Source organism: Anabrus simplex, chromosome 5 (genome assembly GCF_040414725.1).
Source record: "Anabrus simplex isolate iqAnaSimp1 chromosome 5, ASM4041472v1, whole genome shotgun sequence".
Lineage (NCBI taxonomy): Eukaryota > Metazoa > Arthropoda > Insecta > Orthoptera > Tettigoniidae > Anabrus > Anabrus simplex.
The window spans coordinates 408,487,011-408,510,996 of NC_090269.1; the positions used below are offsets into that span (position 1 = coordinate 408,487,011).

The window sequence follows — 23,986 nt, forward strand, 5'->3', positions numbered from 1 at the left end:
GCTATCTTTTTAAATATCTCTCAGCAATGACAACACAATCTCAAGAAAAGAGCTCAACTCAAAGCTATGTAACAAGAAACATTGAACCTTCCATCCATATCTTCCAATTTAACATAAAAATCATCGGCAGAGAGAAGTGTGATTATCTGTCAAAAGTTCTCCTGGATAAGATTATTATTGTAGCCGTACAGGAAACACATACACCAAATAAAGAAGAATTCCAGAGTAGGAGCCATACAAATGGTTACACAACACTCAGTGCAACATATCAGAGTGTATATTGACTGCTAAGAAGCAATACCTCGCAATTTAATTTTCTAAAATTTTTAATTTTTTGGCATTTTCTTATGTAAACTTATTGTTTTTTCAGATAGTGAACACCACGTAACTCAGAAAAAAGTTTCATTTGAAACCAGCAATCATTTAAGAAAAGGCTACGAAAATGACACATAGGGAATCTGCCACATGGGCAGATCAGTATTGGTCGGTCGGTCGGTCGGTCGGTCGGTCGGTCGGTCGGTCGGTCGGTCGGTCGGTCGGTTGGTTGGTTGGTTGGTTGGTTGGTTGGTTTCACAAGCAGAAGTAGCTCAGAAGTCAATGATTGCAATAACTTGAATGTCATGTGAGAATGCTGATACATAAAAAACCTCGTAAATCAGTTTTGGTGGTACGTGCTGTGGTATTATATTCAAGAATTGTTGTTGAGCTCTTACTACACATATAATTGTTTCACTGAAGATTGAAGTAAAACTGTTTTGAACTGTTGTTCAAGGTAAATATTTACTTGTCTTTACTTAACAATGCATGCAGTGGTGTTGGTATAGTATACACTTAATAATATCTATAAGAATTAGTTGCACGTCATAAATATTATTCATAGTTTAGATAGGTATGGTACCAGTATCTTATTATGTTATGCTTTAATTTTCTGGTGGGTGCGCAATAGGCAATAATTCCATTGTGGAGATTTATCTCCCGTATGCAGTTATCAGACTTTGCCTCTTATAATGGGCTTCTGATAAGTTCACCTGCATACAACCCAGCGTCAGTGGGTAGGGTCTGACACTAGACTCATCAGTCAAAATGCTGGTTGATAGAACGAACGCCTGAAAAGCCTTACATCTGACATATGTTACAGATCAATTTCATTACCTTAAATATAAGAGATACCTTTTGTTTTGTTTGTGAATTGTTTCTTGTTCTAAACAAACATTCAAAAAATGACCTATCTATTTCTTTTGAAATGGCTGAGAGGTTGGCAAACATGGAGGACTTTCGTCATGTCCTTCTAGAGCTTACCGACGATCTAGACCTTCAACCTGAATTCCACGAGGACAAGGACAAAATAATGGAGACGTAGTTGTGATGGATGAAGAAGAGGACAGTGATACCGATCAGTCAGTGGATTCGGGAACAGGTGAACCTGACAATGACAGAGACGATTTCAGATTTTATTTGGTGAAAACTTAGACACAATCTGGTGTAGGAAACTGGTTACTGAACCAGTCAAAACTAAGTTGAGAAATTGATGGTAGAATGAGTTCTTGGTTCAGGGTACTTACAGGGGTTAGACAAGGCTGTAATCTTTGCTGTTCATAGTTCTGAAATTATGCTGAAAGGTATAAAATGGCAGGGAGGGATTCAGTTAGGTGGAAATGTAGTAAGCAGTTTGGCCTATGCTGACGACTTGGTCTTAATGGCAGACTGTGCCGAAAGCCTGCAGTCTAGGAACTTGAAAATAGGTACAATGAGTATGGTATGAAAATTAGCCTCTCGAAGACTAAAGTGCTGTCATTAGGTAAGAAATTCAATAGAATTGAATGTCAGATTGGTGATACAAATCTAGAACAGGTCGATAATTTCAAGTATTTAGGTTGTGTGTTCTCCCAGGATGGTAATATAGTAAGTGAGATTGAATCAAGGTGTCGTAAAGCTAATGCAGTAAGCTCGCAGTTGCGATCAACAGTATTCTGTAAGAAGGAAGTCAGCTCCAAGACAAAACTATCTTTACATCGGTCTATTTTCAGACCAACCTTGCTTTACGGGAGTGAAAGCTGGGTGGATTCAGGATATCTTGTTCATAAGTTAGAAGTAACAGACATGAAAGTAGCAAGAATGATTGCTGGTACAAACAGGTGGGAACAATGGCAGGAGGGTACTCAGAATGAGGAGATAAAGGCTAATTTAGGAATGAACTCAATGGATGAAGCTGTACGCATAAACCGGCTTCGGTGGTGGGGTCATGTGAGGCGAATGGAGGAGGATAGGTTACCTAGGAGAATAATGGACTCTGCTATGGAGGGTAAGAGAAGTAGAGGGAGACCAAGACGATGATGGTTAGACTCGGTTTCTAATGATTTAAGGATAAGAGGTATAAACTAAATGAGGCCACAACACTAGTTGCAAATCGAGGATTGTGGCGACGTTTAGTAAATTCTCAGAGGCTTGCAGACTAAACGCTGAAAGGCATAACAGTCTATAATGATAATGTATGTATGTATGATAATATATTTTCATTTCATAAACTTTTATTTTTATTGACAAATTGCGCCTCACTACCAAATTGGTGAGAGAGAGAGACTGCAATGATAAAACAAGTACAGAAATAATGGCTCTTTTTGAGGTTTTGTTCCTGATTGGAGTGAAAAAAGGAAGGAAGATACACTAACACTGAAGAACTATGGAAGGTAGACGGCACTGGCATGGCTATCCTAAGAGCTGTATTCAGTCTCAAACCACTTCATTTTTTTGATGCAAGTACTTTGATTTGATAATGTGCACTCATAAAGAACAACAATGTGATAAGTTAAATGAAATGGTGTATGGCTTGCCAGATGCAGGTCTTTAGAATTAACACCCATAGGCAACCTGCACGTCGTGATGAGGATGAAATGATGATGAAAATGACACATATACCCATTCCACGTGCCAGCGGAATTAACCAATTTTGGTTAAAGTTCCTAACCCTGCTGGAAATTGAACCCAGAGCCCCTGTGACCAAAGGCCAGCATGCTAACCATTTAGCCATGTAGCTGGACGTGATAAGTTAGCAGCTGTTAGACAATAGTTACAAGTTTCCTGAACAATTGTCAATTGAATTATTTGTATACCGGTAGTGAGTTTGTCACAATAGAAGAATTGCTCGTAGGATTTTGAGGGCACTGGGGTTTCATGTAGTATATACCAAACAAAACGGCCAAATATGGCATAAAATATACGCCCTGTGTGACAGCAAATCATATTACATATATTATTTTGAGCTGAATTGCAGAATTCAGAAAACAGGTCCTTTCGTGACGTCCAGTAAACGATTTTACGTTGTACAAAGAATAACTATTTTGATATAACATTTGAACTGAAACGTTATCACCGAAAACTATTACCCCAGTTATGAGTTGTCAATGTATCCTTATGAAAATGACCTCACATTTTCCCCCAAAATGTGCATTTAAGTGATATTTTGTAGGAGCCGGCGGTGGCGTGTGGCGCGTGGCGCATGCTGGTCCGTGTAATTTTTTTTTTTTTTTGCTGTTGCTTTATGTCGCACTGACACAAATATGTCTTATGGCGACGATGGGGCAGGAAAGGGCTAGGACTTGGAAGGAAGCGGCCGTGGCCTTAATTAAGGTTACAGCCCCAGCATTTGCCTGGTGTGAAAATGGGTAACCATGGAAAACCACCTTCAGGGCTGCCGACAGTGTGGTTCGAACCTACTATCTCCCGAATACTGGATACTGGCCGCACTTAAAGCGACTGCAGCTATCGAGCTCGGTGTGTAATTTCTTAAGGTGTGCCAACCAGAGGGTGGTTTTTAGGATGGAATGTGATTTATCTTTGTTGGGCCTGTCAGATGACAAGGAAATTACCAACAAAACTTGTAGTTTGGGCTACAAATCAATTGAAAAGATGGCAAGACTTGCCAGAAAATTTGGTCCAAGATGCACCAAATTTTCCTGTGAAAAGTCAAAATGGAGATGCTATAATGTCATTCCTGAAGATGTTAGGGGAGAGTTACATTCCAATTTCTGGAAAGATTTGAGCCTCAGTGAAAAGAAACTGTACATCAAGTCATTAGTGGAGCATGTGCCAACAAAATAAAAGATGGATCGTGCTGGTGATAGAAGACAAGGTACTTTAAATTACTTCATTAAAATTGGGGAAGAACGACATTGGTATGTGTAAGGAAATGTTTTTACAAACATTATTGCTAAAGGAGTGGGGTGTGTTTGTAATTGTTTAGTGACTTCTAAGGATGGAATAAACATTAAGACACACATTACCAAGCTTAGTGTGAAAAAATCTGATGAAGAGTATGTAGAGTTTCTTGAAAGATCTCACTAAAATTCTGGCTCACTGTTTCAAATCAAATCAAAATCTCTTTATTTGCAAATGAGGTGTCTACCTCGGTGGCAAATGGCACACTAAAATACATTATTGTCAAGCACTAAATTTTAAATTAACAAGAGATGATATTTATGCTAACATTTTTTTTCTATTAAACAAACAGATCATCCTTAATAAATTTATATTGTTTACAAAATTCGACTTATAATATCTCCTATACTTACAAACATAGTCAACTCATATACAGTATGTGGAATTCCTTCAAATAATACTATGCAACTGGTATAAGATTAAAATTTACATTGCATTTATTTACTTTTTTTTTTTCACCCATTTTGTAACCTAAGTAGCATAATGACCTGCTGCGTCTTAACCAGAGCCCCCTTTTGCCACCACTTTTCAGAGTTCCTGAAGGGCCTTCACAGCTACCGTAGCAGTCCCAGGGCCCTCGAAGTCCCCACTGTACTTCACCCCTACAGGCAGTCCCCTACTTTGGCTGGCCAAACTCCATGGACCAGGGGTTGGAATTAATTCTTTTTTTTAACACACATTTTTTATTTACAATAGCCTGCACTGGTTGAATGCCCTCTAACATTTCATTTATTTTCCCTGTTGCTGTTTATTCTCTTCTCGAATACCTGTACAGATTTTGGAAAAGGATCAAACACTACCCCTGGTAAATTGTTCCACTCCTTCACGCCCTTCCCAATGAATGAAAATTTACCCCAGTCGCTTCTGCTAAAATTCCTTCTTAATTTTATACTTGTGGTCAGTCCTGCCGATATAATTATTTTCCAACTGAAGCTTCTCACGGATTTCTCCCCATGCTTCTTCTCCAGTATAGGCTCTATATAATCCTATAAGTCTAGTTTTCTCCCTTCTCTTACTTAAAGTTTCCCACCCAAGTTCCTCTAACATTTCTGATACACTACTATTTCTCCTGAAATCCCCTGTTACAAATCTTGCTGCTTTCCTCTGCACACTATCTATTTCTTTTCTTAGGTATTCAAGAAGCTTTCAAGAAGAACATCAGAAAGATGTATCTTCAAAGAATTATTAACCCTAGAGCAGGCACGCACATTTTGGGAACACGAATGGTTGCCTGTGGGACAGGTGTCACCCGAAGTGTTCACAGTATTTCTTTATGAAATAGTTACATGTGTATGTTCCTTCATAGATAACCTGATTTATTCAATACTAGCAAGATACCCGTGCTTCGCTACGGTATTATACTGAAATTTATAATTGAATGCTTATTGTTTTAGATATATAATCCGCCGAAATTCGCGATCTGACTCGTTCTCTGCGAGAATCCACCAAAATTCCCGATCTATTATTTTACGGCACGTTTCCTCCCATTTTTAAATCTTCCTTTCCAGCAATCGATTTCGTACTTCCCGAGTTAGGCTCAGGTATTCCTCCAGGTCAGTTGGGTCCGTAAATCTTTGCCATCTTTTCCTATGATATTTTTAATACGGATATAATCCTTCAGGAGATCCGGCGTGCTGTCATACTGGGTGCCTTGGCGGCACTGAACCCGCGACCGGACTGCATTCTTAGTCATTACCCGTCCAGGAGCCGTTTCCATCGCGGTCCGCAATTTGACGACGGTCCGGATTATTATTATTATTATTACTATTATGTGTTGCTGGAATGGCTGATGACAGGGAAAACCGGAGTATCCGGAGAAAAACCTGTCCCGCCTCCGTTTTGCCCAGCACGAATGCCACATGGAGTGACCGGGATTTGAACCACGGAACCCAGCTGTGAGAGGCCGGCGCGCTGCCGCCTGAGCAACGGAGGATCCTTATAAGTACATTAATAACAGTAAAATCAATTGGTCTCACCTCCTTCTACACCCCACCGCCGTTAAGTTTATTTACAGCCCCCCCCCCCCGAAGAAGAATTAAAAGGATGCTTGTTTCTTTATGTTTAAGGGAGATTCCAAACACCAATGTTCACGTCTATTAACTTCAGTTTTGAGATATAAGTATCCACATAAAAATAATTTACTTTTTTTCACTTCATTTCACAATAATCTCTCCTCCCCCTAAATGAATTTTCCCGCAAAAAAAATACTTCTTTCTTTAATAGTAAAGGATTTTCTAAATACCAATTATCACGACTCTAACTTCTTCAGTTTTTGATTTATGTGTCCTCATGAAAGGAATTCAACTCCTTTACACTCCCGCCCTCCAAGATAGTTTCCCCACCAAAACGCCTTTTTCTTTGTTTTTAAAGGAGATCCAAATACGAATTTTCACGTCTGTAACAACTTTAGTATTAGATGTATGTATTCTCATACAATTAAGTCAACTAATGTTTCAATTCTTTCAGCCCCCCCCCCCCGCCCCCTTCATTGGATTTTCCGAGAATACGTGTTTCTTTACTTTTAAAGCAGATTGCAAATATCAAATTTCACATCTGTAACATCTTCATTTTTGAGATATCAGTAGCCTAATTAAAAGAATTCATCACCATCCCCCCCCCTCGCCCTCCACCCAAGTGGTATTTCCGAAAACTAAAAATACACTTTTCTTTATGTTTAATAGAGATAAAAATACCATTTTTCACTTCTGTAACATGTTAAGTTTTTTAGATATCCGTAAAAATTCTCATTTTAAAATTTCACCCCTTTTGGGTTCCCCTTAAGTAGAGTTTCCAAAAACAAATAACCTATATTTCTTTACATTTACAGGAGATTTACACCCACTTTTTACGTCTGTAACATTTTACGATTCCAAGATATTCTGTAGATATAGTCTTTCAAAAAATTCACCCCAATTTGTCACTCCTGTTTAACCGCCATTAATTGGCTTTTCCAAAAACTAAAAAATACGTGTTTCTTTATTTTTAAAGGAGATCACATATGCGAATTATCAGTTCTGTAATATCTTTCGTTTCTGAGATATGTGTATCCTCATTAAAGGCATTCAACCCATTTTTCACCCTTTTACACCCCTCCTATTAGGACTTACTGGAAACAAAAAAAATACGTGTTCCTTTGTTTTTAGAGGAGATTCTAACCACCAATTTTTACATCTGTAAATTTTAAAGTTTTAAGATATAGACACACTCATTTTAAAAAATTCACCCCCGTTTTCACCCCCCAATATTTGGATTTTCCAAAAACGAAAAAATACCTGTTTCTTTACTTTTAAAGTAGATCCAAAATACCAATTTTCAGGTCTGTAATATCTTCAGGTTCTGAAATATAAGTATCCTCATGAAAGGCATTCAACCCATTATTCACCCTTTTACACCCTTCCTATTGGGATTTTCCTAAAACAAAAGAATACATTTTTCTTTATTTTTAAAGGAGATTCTAAATACCAATTTTTACATCTATAAACTTAAAAAGTTTTGAGATATAGATACATTCATTTTAAAAAATCACCCCCTTTTCACCCCCCCCCCCCATTAATTGTATTTTCCACAAACAAAAAATACGTGTTTATTTATTTTTAAAGGAGATCCCAAACACCAATTTTCAGGTCTGTAATATCTTCAGGTTCTGAAATATAAGTAGACTCATGAAATGCATTCGACCCCTTTTTCAACCTTTTCCACCCTTCCTATTAGGATTTTCCGAAAACAAAATATACGTGTTCCTTTATCTTTAATGGAGATTCTAAATACCTATTTTTACACCTATAACCTTTAAAAGTTTTGAGATATAGATACACTCATTTTAAAATAGTACCCCTTTTTACCCCCCTTAATTGGGTTTTCCAGAAACAAAAAAATACGTGTTTCTTTATTTTTAAAGGAGATCCCAAACACCAATTTTCAGGTCTATAATATCTTCAGTTTCTGAGATATAAGTAGCCTCATTAAAGGCATTCAACCCCTTTTTTACCCCTTTTCACACCTCCTATTGCGATTTTCCGAAAACAAAAAAATACGTGTTTCTTTATTTTTAATGAAGATTCTAAATACCAATTTTTACATCTGCAAACTTTAAAAGTTTGGAGATATAGATTCACTAATTTTAAAAATTCACCCCCTTTTCACCCTCCCATTAATTAGATTTTCCAAAAACAAAAACATACGTGTTTCTTTATTTTTAAAAGAGATCAAAAGTACCAATTTTCAGGTCTGTAATATCTTCAGTTTCTGAGATATAAGTACCGGTATCTTGATTAAAGGCATTCAACACGTTTTCCCCCATTTTCACCCTTTTTCACCCCTCCTATTGGGATTTTCTGAAAACAAAAAAATACGTGTTTCCTTATTTTCAAAGAAGATTCTAAATACCAATTTTTACATTTGTAAACTTTTAAAGTTTTGAGATATAGGTGCACTCATTTTAAAACTTCACCCCCCCTTTTCACCCCCTTAGCAACGGAATATCCAAAAATCCTCTCTTAGCGAGCACCTACATCTTCATATGAATGTATCCCCAAAATTTCATTTCATTATGTCCAGTAGTTTTGGCTCGGCGATGATGAATCAGTCAGTCAGTCAGGACAAGCTATTTTATATATATACTAGCAAGATACCCGTGCTTCGCTACGGTATTATACTGAAATTTATAATTGAATGCTTATTGTTTTAGATATATAATCCGCCGAAATTCGCGATCTGACTCGTTTTCGGCGAGAATCCACCAAAATCCCCGATCTGACTCGTTTTCTATTAGATTGCGGCATGTTTCCTCCCATTTTTCAATTTTCCTTTCCAGCAATCGATTTCGTACTTCCCGGGCTAGGCTCAGGTATTCCTCCCGGTCAGATGGGTCCCTAAATCTTTGCCATATTTTCCTATAATCATTTTTAATATGGATAAAATCCTTCAGGAGAACCGGCGTGGTGTCATATTGGTGCCTTGGCGGCACTGAACCCGCGGCCGGACTGCATTCTTAGTCATTACCAGTCCAGGAGCCGTTTCCAGCGCAGTCCGCACAACTGACGACAGTCCGCAACATTATTATTATTATTATTATTATTAATATTTATATTATTATTGTTTATATTATGTGTTGCTGTAATGGCTGATGACAGGGAAAACCGGAGTATCCGGAGAAAAACCTGTCCCGCCTCCGTTTTGTCCAGCACGAATGACACATGTAGTGACCGGGATTTGAACCACGGAACCCAGCTGTGAGAGGCCGGCGCGCTGCCGCCTGAGCAACGGAGGATCCTTATAAGTACATTAAGAACAGTAAAATCAATTGGTCTCACCTCCTTCTACACCCCACCACCGTTAAGTTTATTTACCGCCACCCACTCCCCCCCCAAAAAAAATTAAAAGAAGGCTTGTTTCTTTATGTTTAAAGGAGATTCCAAACACCAGTATTCACGTCTATTACCTTCAGTTTTGAGATATAAGTATCCCCATAAGAATAATTTATTTTTTCACTTCATTTCACAATACTCCCCCCCCCCCCTCACTAAGTGAATATTCCCGCAAAAATTACTTGTTTCTTTAATAGTAAAGGATCGTCTAAATACCAATTATCACGACTCTAACTTCTTCAGTTTTTTATTTATGTGTCCTTATGAAAGGAATTCAACTCCTTTACACTCCCGCCCTCCAAGATGGTTTCCTCCCAAAAACGCGTTTTTCTTTGTTTTTAAAGGAGATCCAAATACGAATTTTCACGTCTGTAACAGCTTTAGTTTTTATTAGATGTATGTATTCTCATACAATTAAGTCAACTAAATTTCCAATTATTTCACCCCCCCCCCCCACTTCATTGGATTTTCCGAGAATACGTGTTCCTTTACTTTTAAAGCAGATTGCAAATATCAAATTTCATGTCTGTAACATCTTCATTTTTGAGATATCAGTAGCTTAATTAAAAGAATTCAACACCATTTTCAGTCACATTGACCCCCCTCCACCCAAGTGGCATTTCCGAAAACTAAAAATACACGTTTCTTTATGTTTAATAGAGATAAAAAATACCATTTTTAACTTCTGTAACATGCTAAGTTTTTTAGATATACTGTAAAAATTCTCATTTTAAAATTTCTCCCCTTTTGAGTTCCCCTTAAGTGGAGTTTCCAAAAACAAATCACCTATGTTTCTTTACATTTACAGGAGATTCCAAACACCCACTTTTTACGTCTGTAACATTTTACGTTTCCAAGATATTCTGTAGATATAGTCTTTCGAAAAATTCACCCCAATTTGTCACTCCTGTTTAGCCGCCATTAATTGGATTTTCCAAAAATTAAAAAATACGTGTTTATTTATAAAGGAGATCCCATATACAAATTTTCAGTTCTGTAATATCTTTCGTTTCTGAGATATATGTATCCTCATTAAAGGCATTCAACCCATTTTTCACCCTTTTACACCCCACCTATTGCGATTTACAGCAAACCAAAAAATACGTGTTCCTTTATTTTTAGAGGAGATTCTAACTACCAATTATTACATCTGTAAATTTTTAAGTTCTAAGATGTAGACACACTCATTTTAAAAAATTCACCCCCCCTTTTCACCCTCCAATATTTGGAATTTTCAAAAACGAAAAAATACGTGTTTCTTTACTTTTAAAGTAGATCCCAAATACCAATTTTCAGGTCTGTAATATCTTCAGGTTCTGAAATATAAGTAGCCTCATTTAAGGCATTCAACCCATTATTCACCCTTTTACACCCTTCCTATTGGGATTTTCCGAAAACAAAATACACATGTTTCTTTATTTTTAAAGGAGATTCTAATACCAATTTTCACATCTATAACCTTTAAAAGTTTTGAGATATAGATACACTCATTTTAAAATATTACCCCCTTTTTACCCCCCCCTTAATTGGATGTTCCAGAAACAAAAAAATACGTGTTTCTTTATTTTTAAAGGAGATCCCAAACACCAATTTTCAGGTCTGTAATATCTTCAGTTTCTGGGATATAAGTAGCCTCATTAAAGGCATTTAACCCTTTTTTCACCCCTTTTCACTCCTCCTATTGCGATTTTTCGAAAACGAAAAAAGACGTGTTCCTTTATCTTTAATGAACATTCTAAATGCCAATTTTTACATCTGCAAACTTTAAAAGTTTGGAGATATAGATTCACTCATTTTAAAAATTCACCCCCTTTTCACCCTCCCATTAATTGAATTTCCCAAAACAAAAAATACGTGTTTCTTTATTTTTAAAAGAGATCAAAAGTACCAATTTTCAGGTCTGTAATATCTTCAGTTTCTGAGATATAAGTACCGGTATCCTGATTAAAGGCATTCAACCCATTTTTCCCCATTTTCACCCGTTTTCACCCCTCCTATTGGGATTTTCTGAAAACAAAAAAATACGTGTTTCCTTATTTTTAAAGACTATTCTAAATACCAATTTTTACATCTGTAAACTTTTAAAGTTTTGAGATGTAGAGACACTCATTTAAAAATTTAACCCCCCTTTTCACCCCCCTTAGCGAAGGAATATCAAAACATCCTCTCTTAGCGAGCACCTACATCTTAGTATGAACATATCCCCAAAATTTCATTTCTTTATGTCCAGTAGTTTTGGCTCGGCGATGATGAATCAGTCAGTCAGTCAGTCAGTCAGTCAGGACAAGTTATTTTATATATATAGATAGACTAGCAAGATACCCGTGCTTCGCTACGGTATTATACTGGAATTTATAACTGAATGTTGTTTTAGATATATAATCAGCCGAAATTCGCGATCTGAATCGTTTTCTGCGAGAATCCGCCAAAATTCGCGATCTGACTCGTTTTCTAATAGATTATGGCAAGTTTCCTCCCATTTTTCAATCTTTATTTCCAGCAATCGATTTCGTACTTCCCAGGCTAGGTCCAGGTATTCCACCCTGTCAGTTGGGTCCCTAAATCTTTGCCATCTTTTCTTATAAGCATTTTTAATATGGAACAAATCCTTCAGGAGATCCGGCGTGGTGTCGTCTTGGGTGCCTTGGCGGTACTGAACCCGCGGCCAGACTGCATTCTTAGTCATTACCCGTCCAGGACCCGTTTCCACGTTTCCACCGTGGTCCGCACATTTGACGACGGTCCAGAACATTATTATTATTATTATTATTATTATTATTATTATTATTATTATAGATGTTCTGGACTCCACAGCAAGATGCAAGACCGCTACTTGGCGGTAAATTACATCTGCTGCCATTGTTATTGTTGAGAATGTGACCAGCACCAATGTCGCGCGTAGGCAAGTGTGCGGGATTTCTGGCGATAGGAATGACATACTTCCGTGCATTATTGACCTTATTATAGAGGTGAATAATTGGACGGTCAATCTCATTCCTATCGTTTATTTCAAATGTGTTTAAATTTTTATTCATATGCCAGGAGAATCTACTGTAATATAAGAACGTTCTCCGAAGGAAAAGTTGGCTGTTGAAAACGAACCCAGGAAAGATTAAAAAGATCGGTTTATGATCAGAATAAGTACATCGAAAATATACAGCCTGTTTCCAGTCATCCGACAGGGTCAGGAATGGAATGAATAAAGCCCCATCTAGCGGCGACAGTAGGAATTGTGCCGGCTGCCGAAGCACTCCTCTGGGGCAATGATCGATGAATGACAAATGAAATGAAATATTGGACAGTGTTGCTGGAATGAATGATGACAGGGAAAAGCGAAGTATCCGGAGAAAAACCTGTCCCGCCTCCGTTTTGTCCAGCACGAATGTCACATGGAGTGACCGGGATTTGAACCACGGAACCCAGCTGTGAGAGGCCGGCGCGCTGCCGCCTGAGCAACGGAGGCTCCTTATAAGTACATTATGAACAGCAAAATCAATTGGTCTCACCTCCTTTTACACCCCACCGCCGTTAAGTTTATTTACCCCCCCCACCGAAAAAAAATTAAAAGAAGGAGTGTTTCTTTATGTTTAAAGGAGGTTCCAAATCCCAATGTTCACGTCTATTACCTTGAGTTTTGAGATATAAGTATCCCCATAAAAATAATTCGCTTTTTTTTACTTCCTTTCACACTTCTCCCCCCCCCCTTAAGTGAATTTTCCGGCAAAAAATACTTGTTTCTTTAATAGTAAAGGATCTTCTAAATAGCAATTATCACGACTCTAACTTCTTCAGTTTTTGATTTATGTGTCCTCATGAAAGGAATTCAACTCCTTTCCACTCCCGCCCCCCAAGATGGTTCCCCCACAAAACGCGTATTTCTTTGTTTTTAAAGGAGATCAAAATACTAATTTTCACGTCCGTAACAACTTTAGTTTTTATTAGATGTATGTATTCTCATACAATTAAGTCAATTAATTTTAGAATTCTTCCCCCCCCCCTTTTCATTGGATTTTCCGAGAATACGCGTTTCTTTATTTTTAAAGGAGATCCCATATACAAATTTTTAGTTCTGTAATATATTCAGTTTCTGAGATATATGTATCCTCATTAAAGGCATTCAACCCACTATTCACCCTTTTACACCCCTCCTATTGGGATTTACAGAAAACGAACAAATACTTATTCCTTTACTTTTAAAGGAGATTCTAAATACCAATTTTTACATCTGTAAACTTTTAAAGTTTTAAGATATAGACACAATCATTTTAAAAATTCACCCCCCTTTTCACCCCCCATTATCCGGATTTTTCAAAAACGAAAATATATGTGTTTCCTTATTTTTAAAGTGGATACCCAATACCAATTTTCAGGTCTGTAATATCTTCAGGTTCTGAAATATAAGTAGCCTCGTTAAAGGCATTCAACCTCTTTTTCACCCTTTTCCACCCTTCCTATCGGGATTTTCCAAAAACAAAAAAAAAGTGTTTCTTTATTTTTAAAGGAGATTCTAAATACCATATTTTACATCTATAAACTTTAAAAGTTTTGAGATATAGATACACTCATTTTAAAAATTCACCCCCATTTTCACCCCCATTATTTGGATTTTCCAAAAACAAAAAAATACGTGTTTCTTTATTTTTAAAAGAGATCAAAGGTACCAATTTTCAGGTCTGTAATATCTTCAGTTTCTGAGATATAAGTATCCTCATTAAAGGCATTCAATCCATTTTCACCCCTTTTCACCCCTCCTATTGGGATTTTCCGAAAACAAAAAAATACGTGTTTCTTTATTTTTAATAAAGATTCTAAATACCTATTTTTACATCTGTAAACTTCAGAAGTTTTGAGATATAGATGCACTGTTTTTAAAAATTCACCCCCCTTTTCACCCTCCCATTTATTGGATTTTTCAAAAACAAAAAAATACGTGTTTCTTTATTTTTAAAAGAGATCAAAAGTACCAATTTTCAGGTCTGTAATATCTTCAGTTTCTGAGATATAAGTACCGGTATTCTGATTAAAGGCATCCAACCCCCTTTTTTTTTTACCGTTTTTCACCCCTCCTATTGGGATTTTCTGAAAACAAAAAAATACGTATTTCCTTATTTTTAAAGGAGATTCTAAATACCAATTTTTACATCTGTAAACTTTCAAAGTTTTGAGATATAGATACACTCATTTTAAAATTCCAACCCCCTTTTCACCCCCTTAGCGAAGGAATATCCAAAAATCCTTTCTTAGCGAGCACCTACATCTTAATATGAATCTATGCCCAAAATTTCATTTCTTTATGTCCAGTAGTTTTAGCTCGGCGATGATGAATCAGTCAGTCAGTCAGTCAGTCAGTCAGGACAAGCTACTTTATATATATAGATTTATGTAGACTTTAAGATAAATGTGCTTACAGTGTCATATATTTAAGTCACAAAATCCTTAACAAACATCCCATAACTTGAAATTAGCTTCCCCTGCACCTAGTATATGTGGTATTGTATTTTATCTACCAGTTTTGATAATGAAGTTAGATGTTTCCTTCCTCCACTTCTCTTCATTCTTTCTTATATAAAACCATGGCAATACATCCTGTCCCCTTTCATCAGGTGTGACTTCTTCATTCTCACAGAAGTATGATGTATGAATTATTATAGTTCTTCATTCTCCACCTTATCTCTCTCCTCAGACTCCGATTCATGGTCATGAAATAATAACTGTATGTACCTCTCCGCTTCTGCTTTCTGTACCTTCAAAGGGAATTTCCTAATCATCACTAAATTATTCATTTAATCATCCACTTACGACCGAGGAATCCACAGTACTTAGAATTTTTGTCTGATTAGGTACTGACAAGATAGGCGGTAGAAGTATTGTTGGTCCGATAGTTTATTATTGCTTCAGGCAAAATTTAATATAAATTAGCACTCACAGGACATGTTTCGACCACTTAGTGGTCCTCTTCAGCTGTATAAAAAAGAATTGAGAAGAAAAAACATTAGGAAAATAAGCACAAATAATAAAAGTTCTTTGGAGACTACTTTGTTTAAAAAATGGAGGTCATCAGAACAGGACATCTTGCCACTTGTTCTTGTTTAGAAAAGATGTTTATTCTGTGCTGTTTAGAGAGTTTGTCTTTGAGCGCGACCTAGTGAAGTAACAATGTGACACAGTCTGACAGTTCATGCAAAGCTCTGGAGAGAAGGGAAGTAGAGTTTTGTCGTCATCTAAAATATCATGTGAGGGAGGAGGGAGATTGGGCTGTGCTTCTGCGATGTCGTGTTTGATTATATCTCTTGTCCGTCTTGTCTGTTTTATGTCCACCCATTCCAAGTATTTACTAATGTTCTCGTATAAGATGTTTCTTTTGCTCGTTGTTTTCGTTAAGATTCTCTTCACCGTTTTCTAATTTATCAAGAACGATGTGGATCTTTTCAAGGTTGTTCATTAGATTTCCTTTATTTATCATACAGATAATATGAAGGTCCTGTCTAATATTGGTGACTTTGTGGTTGGACTCTTTCACATGGGATCCCATGGCAGAGAATCGTTTGTCCTAATGTTTTTTCTTCTCAATTCTTTCTTTATACAGCTGAAGAGGACCACTAAGTGGTTGAAACGTGTCCTGTAAGTGCTAATTTATATTCAATTTTGCCTGAGGCAATAATAAAGTATCGATTAGGTGGTCATTTTACTAACTTCTTGATTATATTCATTGATACGGTCATGAAATGGACAACTTGTAATATGTGAGGTTCTCATTACAGATAAAAATGAAGACCCAGAGAATTTAGATTGATAAGATTACAGGGGATATGTAGGCATTCCCTTGAACTAATCACAGATATCAAGTGAAATAAGAATAAAACTTACTGTGATTAAAAAGAAAAGTTATAACGCGAATAAGCCCAATGATGTTCAATGTTTTCTGGTTCTGGTATGAATATAACCATGAACAATGTAATCATCAGATATACTGGAGTGAGTGAACTAGCAACAAATTTTTTAAAATAAATACTACATGGGTGACACATGTCCCCCTTGCACCTACTCCAGGCAAATAAGAGCTAACGGTATTTGATATTTACCAATGCAAATGTATATCTGAGTGAAGGAAACCATTAAGTCTTCACGTGTTTTTCATCTTAGCAGACAAAGAGAACATTACTCTCCACCAACCGAGAAAGGATCAGTGTGACATATACACCAGTGTCCTAGTGTCCTTACGAAACAGGCAGTTTAGAGGAACAAAAATGGGAAAAGCAGATTAAAAACAAAGAGGCAAGAGAAAGAAGGGACAAGGAACTGTTTCCAAATGAAGGTAAAAATATGAAGTGCTTACACAGGACCTACAGTCAGTCAAAATTATGTCCTAACCTAAAAGCTAATGTACTGTATTATAACACAAAGCTGTGTTCGCACAATTTAGAATTTATCCTCCAGCCATTGTACTTGTTACTAGTGATCAAGTGTGAAGGTGAACATTTTGCATCAAATTTTGATTCTTGTTTGATTGACTATTTCAATAAAAATTTTGCAGATGCCAAACAGGTAATAATTTGGAGCAACAGTTGTGGACATGAAAAACGCTATCCATGCAAATGCCTTACTCGAGTTTTTAATGAAACATAATAATAATAATAATTTCATTGTTTTTACATCCTACTAACTACTTTGATGGTTTTCGGAGACAGCAAGGTTCTGGGATTTTGTCCCATAGGAGTTCTTTTACGTGCCAGTAAATCTACCATCATAAGGCTGACATATTTGAGTGCCTTCAAATACCGCCAGATTGAGCCATGATCAAACCTGCCAAGTTGGGATCAGAAGGTCAGCTCCTCAACCGTCTGAGCAACTCAGCCCGGCAAAGTGAAATGTAAAATTGAGAAAAAGCACAAGTATTTGGTGAAAGGATGTCCTCAAGTGGAAGTAGACTACGTCCACGCTATGTCTGAACTCAAACTAAGGAACAGAGACATTCACTTCCCATCAGATTACACAGTTGAGACAAAGGAGACCCGAAGGAAACCTTTTCCTCTTGAAGCAAAATTTCTTTTCCTATGATTTATTTTTGTACCTAGCAGATCCACAGTTTCAAAGATACTCTTCAACTTGACGCAGACTTCATGTATCAGATCCCACTGTTAAAGATAAGAAGATTCTAAGTGTCAGTCCTGCAAGTATCATAATTTGCTGATCAACTCTTCAATCTGCCATGATGGCCAAAAAAATGAGCCGTGAATTACATTTAAAAAGAGTAAACACGTGTCCTCATCCTGAGGTGGTGTAGCTCTTTTCAGGTACACTCCCAATGGAGGTGAGCTGTATGTACTATTTCAACCACATACCAGCCCTCCTGCCCTTCTTAAAGTCCTGGCAGTACCAGAAATTGAACCTGGGCCTCCAAGGACGGCAGCTAATAACACTAACCGGTACGCTACGCAGGCAGACGTGTATTACATTACAAACAAATGTATGAAAGTAGATTGAAAATTCTGACTTTGAAATATCACCTCCTTAACAACTAAATGAAGTTTTGCTAAAGTATGTACACTCCTTCTATGACAATTTAATGTATGAAATTGGAGGAAGACTTATCAGAACATCAAGTAAATTGGCAATTTATTTTTAAGAACAAAGTGAATGGACATTTATAACAAGTTAGTTTTAAACTAATTCCTCTTTTCATATTATGTACTGAGTTTCCATGTTTGTATATAAATATTTTTTCAAGCAAATACTGTGCTTCGAGTGAAAATTATATTTCTACATCATATATATATTTTTTTTACAATTTGCTTTAAGTTGCACCAACACATATAGGTCTTATGGTATAGGAAAGACCTGAGAGTGGGAAGGAAGTGGCCATGGCCTTAATTAAGGTACAGCCCCAGTATTTGCCTGATGTGAAATTGGGAAACCATGGAAAACCATCTTCAGCGTTGCCGACAGTGGAGTTCAAACCCACTATCTTCCAGATGCAAGCTCACAGATGCGCGCCCTTAACCGCATGACCAACTCCCCCATTACATAATATTTAATTAATTAATAATCGCTAATTCTAAATCCCCTTACCTGCATGTTTGACAATATTATTTGTGAAGATACCTTGTAAAGCTATTTATTTCTTAATGAAATACATTAGAGTATAATTTAACTCCATAAAAGTTGCAGCAACAATATTAAATTTACCATGTTGCACCAAAATTCATCACTTAAGAACATTTTTAGACTCTCCTGAAAATCAGTCATTTTTTGACTTACGAAATACTGCTTCCTAGCAGTCGAATGGTGTAGCTATATATATCCGTTACAACATTCAAAAGGTCTCATTGCTGTTTGAAACAGAAGAAGAAGACATCCACTCCATGGCTGTGTGATTGACAGTTCTTGCTGTTTTGAACATCTAGAAAACTCTAAGTGTGCTATGGCCCAGGACTGTTCTGAAGAACGTAACAGTTATAACCAAAATAAGAATAGGCTAGTGACCGTCATTAACTATCACATCAAATCAAATTCACTTTATTTGCAAATGAGGTGTATACCGTGGCAAATGATACACAAAAATACATTATCAAGCACTAAATTTTAAATTAAAAAAGAAAAGAGAACATTTTCCTGAAATACTGTATTATATAATCTATACTAAAAATTTTTTCTTTTAAACACATAACTCATCCTTAATAAATTTATATCATTTACAAAATTCTACTCATAATATCTTCTGTACTTACACATCGAATCGAGATGATGATGATGCTTGTTGTTAAAAGGGGCCTAACAACTAAGGTCATTGGCCCCCATACAATAATCAACTCATATACAGTACCGTATGTGGAATCACTTCAAATAATACTATACAACTGCTATAAGATTTAATGTTCTTTTATGCATAACAACCGGCTGTGCCTTAACCAGAACCCCTTTTACCACTGCATTTCAGAGTTCCTGAAGGGCCTTCACAACTGCTGTAACAGTCCCAGGGCCCTCGAATTTCCCACTGTACATCACCCCTACAGGCAGTCCCCTGCTTCGGCTGTCCAATCTCCATAGACAAGGGGATGAAATTCATTTATTCACAAAAATTCTTTATTTACAATAACCTACACAGGTTGAATGCCCTCTAACATTTCTTTTCTCTGTTGCTGTTTATTATTTTCTTGAGTATCTGTACAGATTTTGAAAAAGGATTGAACACTTCCCCTTGGTGAACTGTTCCACTCCTTCACGCTCTACCCATTGAATGAAAATTTACCCTGATTGCTTCTGCCAAAATCCAGTCAAATTTTATAATTGTGGTCAGACCTGCCAATGTAATTAATTTCCAACTGAAGCCTCTAACGGATTCCCCCCCTCCCCCCCCCCCCTGCTTCCTCTCCTCTATAGGCTCTATCAATCCTATAAGTCTAGTTTTCTCTCTTCTCTTATTTAAACTCCCAAGTTTCTCTAATATTTCTGATACACAACGTTTTCTCCTGAAGTCCCCTGTTACAAATCCTGCTGCTTTCCTCTGCACAGCATCTATTTCTTTTGTTAGGAATTCCTGGCGAGGATGCCAAACACTGTTTGCATATTTCAATAGTGGACGGACCATACTTAAGTAACTTTTCATGACATAAATGATATATTCTTCTGGTTCTTCTGTTTCAGGTAAATACTTCACAGAACCTATCAAGTTTGACTGCTGAATTGCACTGGTATATATGACAAGCTGCCCCACCTCTGTTAGTGGTGACTAGAACTTAATAGGTTTTCAAAGATGTTTCAAGATTTCAAAAGGCTGAAGGCTGACTTCAGTTTATTTACCAGAACTTCTTGCTTTTGGCTGATAATGTTCCCCATTAATCACAGCTTGAACTGATTCATCTGCAGTGCAACACCCAGCTCAAGGAAATTTTTCTGTAATCCAAAAATTTGTAAGAATTTTATAAAAATACTTCCAGAACATCAATATACTCAGTTGCAGTAAAAGCTAACTGATGAAGTTCTTTCACTGTTCCCTCTATGAGAAGATATACAAAAATAACTGGAATTACTTTATTACTGGTAAATACTGGCTGTCTTTATTCATATGCGCTTACAGGCCTTCCAAGTATTCTCTCTTGGAGATAATACAATGGTTCCTATGTTCAGTCCACTGTTCCAAATACTCCCAAAAGCTCTTCTTCTATAGACTGTTGAACATACCCAAATTTGCATTGTTTAACCCCTGATCACTACAAAAATGATGACCCCGAAGCTTTTTTTTTTTTTTTCACTTTAGGAAATAGGTGTAAATCACACAGCGCTAGATCTGGCGAATAAGGTGAATGTGGCACCCCCTCAAAGCCGAATGTAGTGATTGTTTCTTGTGTCCTGATGTCTTGATGATGGGGTTCATTGACCTGATGAAGGAACCATCCCCTTTGGAAGGGATGCTCATTTAGCAGAAGTTTTCCTCTTGAGTAGTGTCTTCAGTACTTCACAATAATAATCAGCAATTACAGTGCATTGCTTCTTTACCATGTTATTGTATGTGATGTCCTGCTCATCATGAAAGATCCTGGTTCAGTCCGGTGGTTTTTGAAGGTGCTCAAATACGTCAGCCTTGTGTCGGTAGATATACTGGCACGTAAAAGAACTCCTGTGGGACTAAATTCTGGTACCTCGGCACCTCCAAAAACCGTAAAAGTAGTTAGTGGGATGTAAAGCAAATATCATTATACTAATTACATCAAGAAAGATGAGGTGTTAACCTTTCCTGCACTTGCTTTAACTTTGGCCTTCTTGGATCTTGGTCTTGAAGGATGTTTCCATCAAGCACTTTCCTGTTTGGTCTCTGGGTCATAACGATGGAACCAGGTTTTATCACAAGTGATGACTTTTGCCAAAAATTTGGTTTTGAAAAATTTAAAGGCCTACTCAATACAAAATACATTTTATTTGTTTAATAAGTCACATTTTAAGACAAGGGACATATTTTGTCCTGAAGTGCAGGACATCTTTAAGCATAGTCTGACCATAGATAAATATGGATATATAAAAGAAAGATTTTTATCTCTAGCCAGGCTATGGCTAAAGATGTCCAGCACTTCAGGACGAAACATGTCCCTGTTTAATAAGTCACAAATAAATAAAGTGTGTTTTGTATTGAGTACATGGACTCTTAAAGCCCTAATTCTTCACAATTATCGAGTCTCAATATGGATCAAATAATGAATTTAGTAATGTGCAAAAATTTGGTTCCTGCTGACACGCTGTCACATGTTGAGTTTCCTGTTCATTGTTTGTCACATGCCACACAAATCTAATTGATGCATGCTGCTGAAACTTAAGATCCATGGTGTGTGTAGTTGCACTTTGACAGTTTCCCTCTAAGTGAGCACCTTCAGGGACATGACGCTCATGGCTTTGTGTCACTCAAGGTTGGGCCTCTCTGGCATTGCCAACAGCAAACACTAGCATGGGAGTGTTGAACAGCAATAAAATCATTCCAGTTATTTTTTTATATGCCTTCTTATATGTATTTGAGAGACTATTTTGTTATAAAATTGAGTAAGTCCCAACAACATGGACGTTTAAAGAACTTAAACCAGTGCAACTCGATACAGTTTACTGTATTGTGAACCATTGTTTCAAACATAGAATGCATTGTACAGCCTGAACATAAATAAATTAAAACTGACAATCTTCGTTTCTCAGCTTGCTGTGTTCTTTGGTTTGGTGAAAGGGTGAATATATAAACTTCTATTCAAAGTCTTGCCATTCTAAAATACATTTTATAAAATCATATTATGTTTGATGGTGCAGGCTGTGAAAAATAATTTTGTTTCATCAGTCTGATTTCACCACAAATACACCTTCCACTTACCTTCAACTGTATCAACTGTCGGTACACACTTTCACTAAATATCGTTGTGGTGAGAGATAGCCAGAGCACTGGTGAGATGAGTTTCCTTACCTGGGGTGCAGAAGCATGCGAGGGGTGCAACTCTTGGCTATCACTGGTGTAGATCCATAAAAAATTGCAATGCCTACAAGGTGGCCATGATTTTTAAGGACCGGGCGAGTTGGCCATGCGGTTAGAGGCACACGGCTGTGAGCTTGCATCTGGGAGATAGTGGGTTCGAATCCCACTGTCGGCACCCCTGAAGATGGTTTTCCATGGTTTCCCATTTTCACACCAGGCAAATGCAGGGGCTGTTCCTTAATTAAGGCCACGGCTGCTTCCTTCCAACTCCTAGGCATTTGCTATCCCATCATTGCCATAAGACCTATCTGTGTCAGTGCGACGTAAAGCCACTAGCAAAAAAAGACCAAATTTTTAAGGAGTCAAGTCATTATAGTCTGATACCATAGTTAGCTTTGAGTCCCACTGGTTAAAAAAAATACACGTAAATTTCTCCACTTCATGGGAAACATGGAATCATGGATATGTTTCTAGGGTTAGAAGATGAGAAAGTGAGTACAGATTCTTTGCTTGTTCCCAGTGGCGTATACTGAGGGCTACCAAGGCTCTCAGTGAAGTCCAAACCTCAAATGTGAATGAGGGAAATCTAAAGCACATTATAATGCAAGCATCTGACACATTGTTCTATTTACAAAACTTGAAAGCAGTGAGAAAAAATGTTGGACATATTTCTGAGAGCAAGGCATCAGAGACTGATATTGCAGCCCAGACACTCACCTCTCTCCCCTCGACTCACCTCATGTGGCTTGCTGCTGTATATGCGATAGGAGCGGGGGCCAGAGTGATAGGTGTGCTAGACTTCGGTCCGTCAGATCGCCACTGCTAACAAACAACCATGCGTTACTCCTCGTATATACTTCCTCACCTCATACTTCTGACTTAACTATATAGATAACAGAGTGCTGGTATTTCACACCCATTCACTTCTACATCCTTGTAGAAGACACTCCAGGGCTGCTGTTATGGGAGGAATGCAATCTTTCAGGTTTAATGTTCTCTTTTGTTGATTGGAATCGAACCTGTGATCATGGGTCGGACGCCACCACTGATCTTCCGAGGAAGCTAATTCACCAGTGAATGATGGTATGACCCCTGTAAAATTCATCGTTCTTATTTAGTTATGATAATAATAAAGGTGCATGGCATCTGTATAGGCTTGGTGGTAACTTAATGGAAAAAAAATGAATGACGAAGGCATCATAAACACCCAGTACCCAAGCCAGTGAAATTAACAGTTTGAGGGGGTTGATTCTGAAAATTGAACCAGGGCCATTGGACCAAAAGAAAGCACTCTATCCATTTAGCCAGAAAGCCAGACTTCAATTTGCTAAACATTAGGCTACCATCTCCACTACCGAGCTCGATAGCTGCAGTCGCTTAAGTACGGCCAGTATCCAGTATTCGGGAGATAGTAGGTTCGAACCCCACTGTCGGCAGCCCTGAAAATGGTTTTCCGTGGTTT

The 23,986-nt window shown here is 37.4% G+C and overlaps 1 long non-coding RNA gene across 1 annotated transcript in view; it reads left to right on the forward strand.

The window, feature by feature from the left end:
- LOC136875015 (uncharacterized) overlaps nt 1-22,212 on the forward strand; it is a 46,773-nt gene extending 24,561 nt beyond the window's left edge. The window contains exon 3 of the long non-coding RNA XR_010860339.2: nt 20,226-22,212. This is a non-coding gene — a long non-coding RNA (uncharacterized lncRNA). The remainder of the gene's footprint in view (nt 1-20,225) is intronic.
- Nucleotides 22,213-23,986: the final 1,774 nt, after the last annotated feature.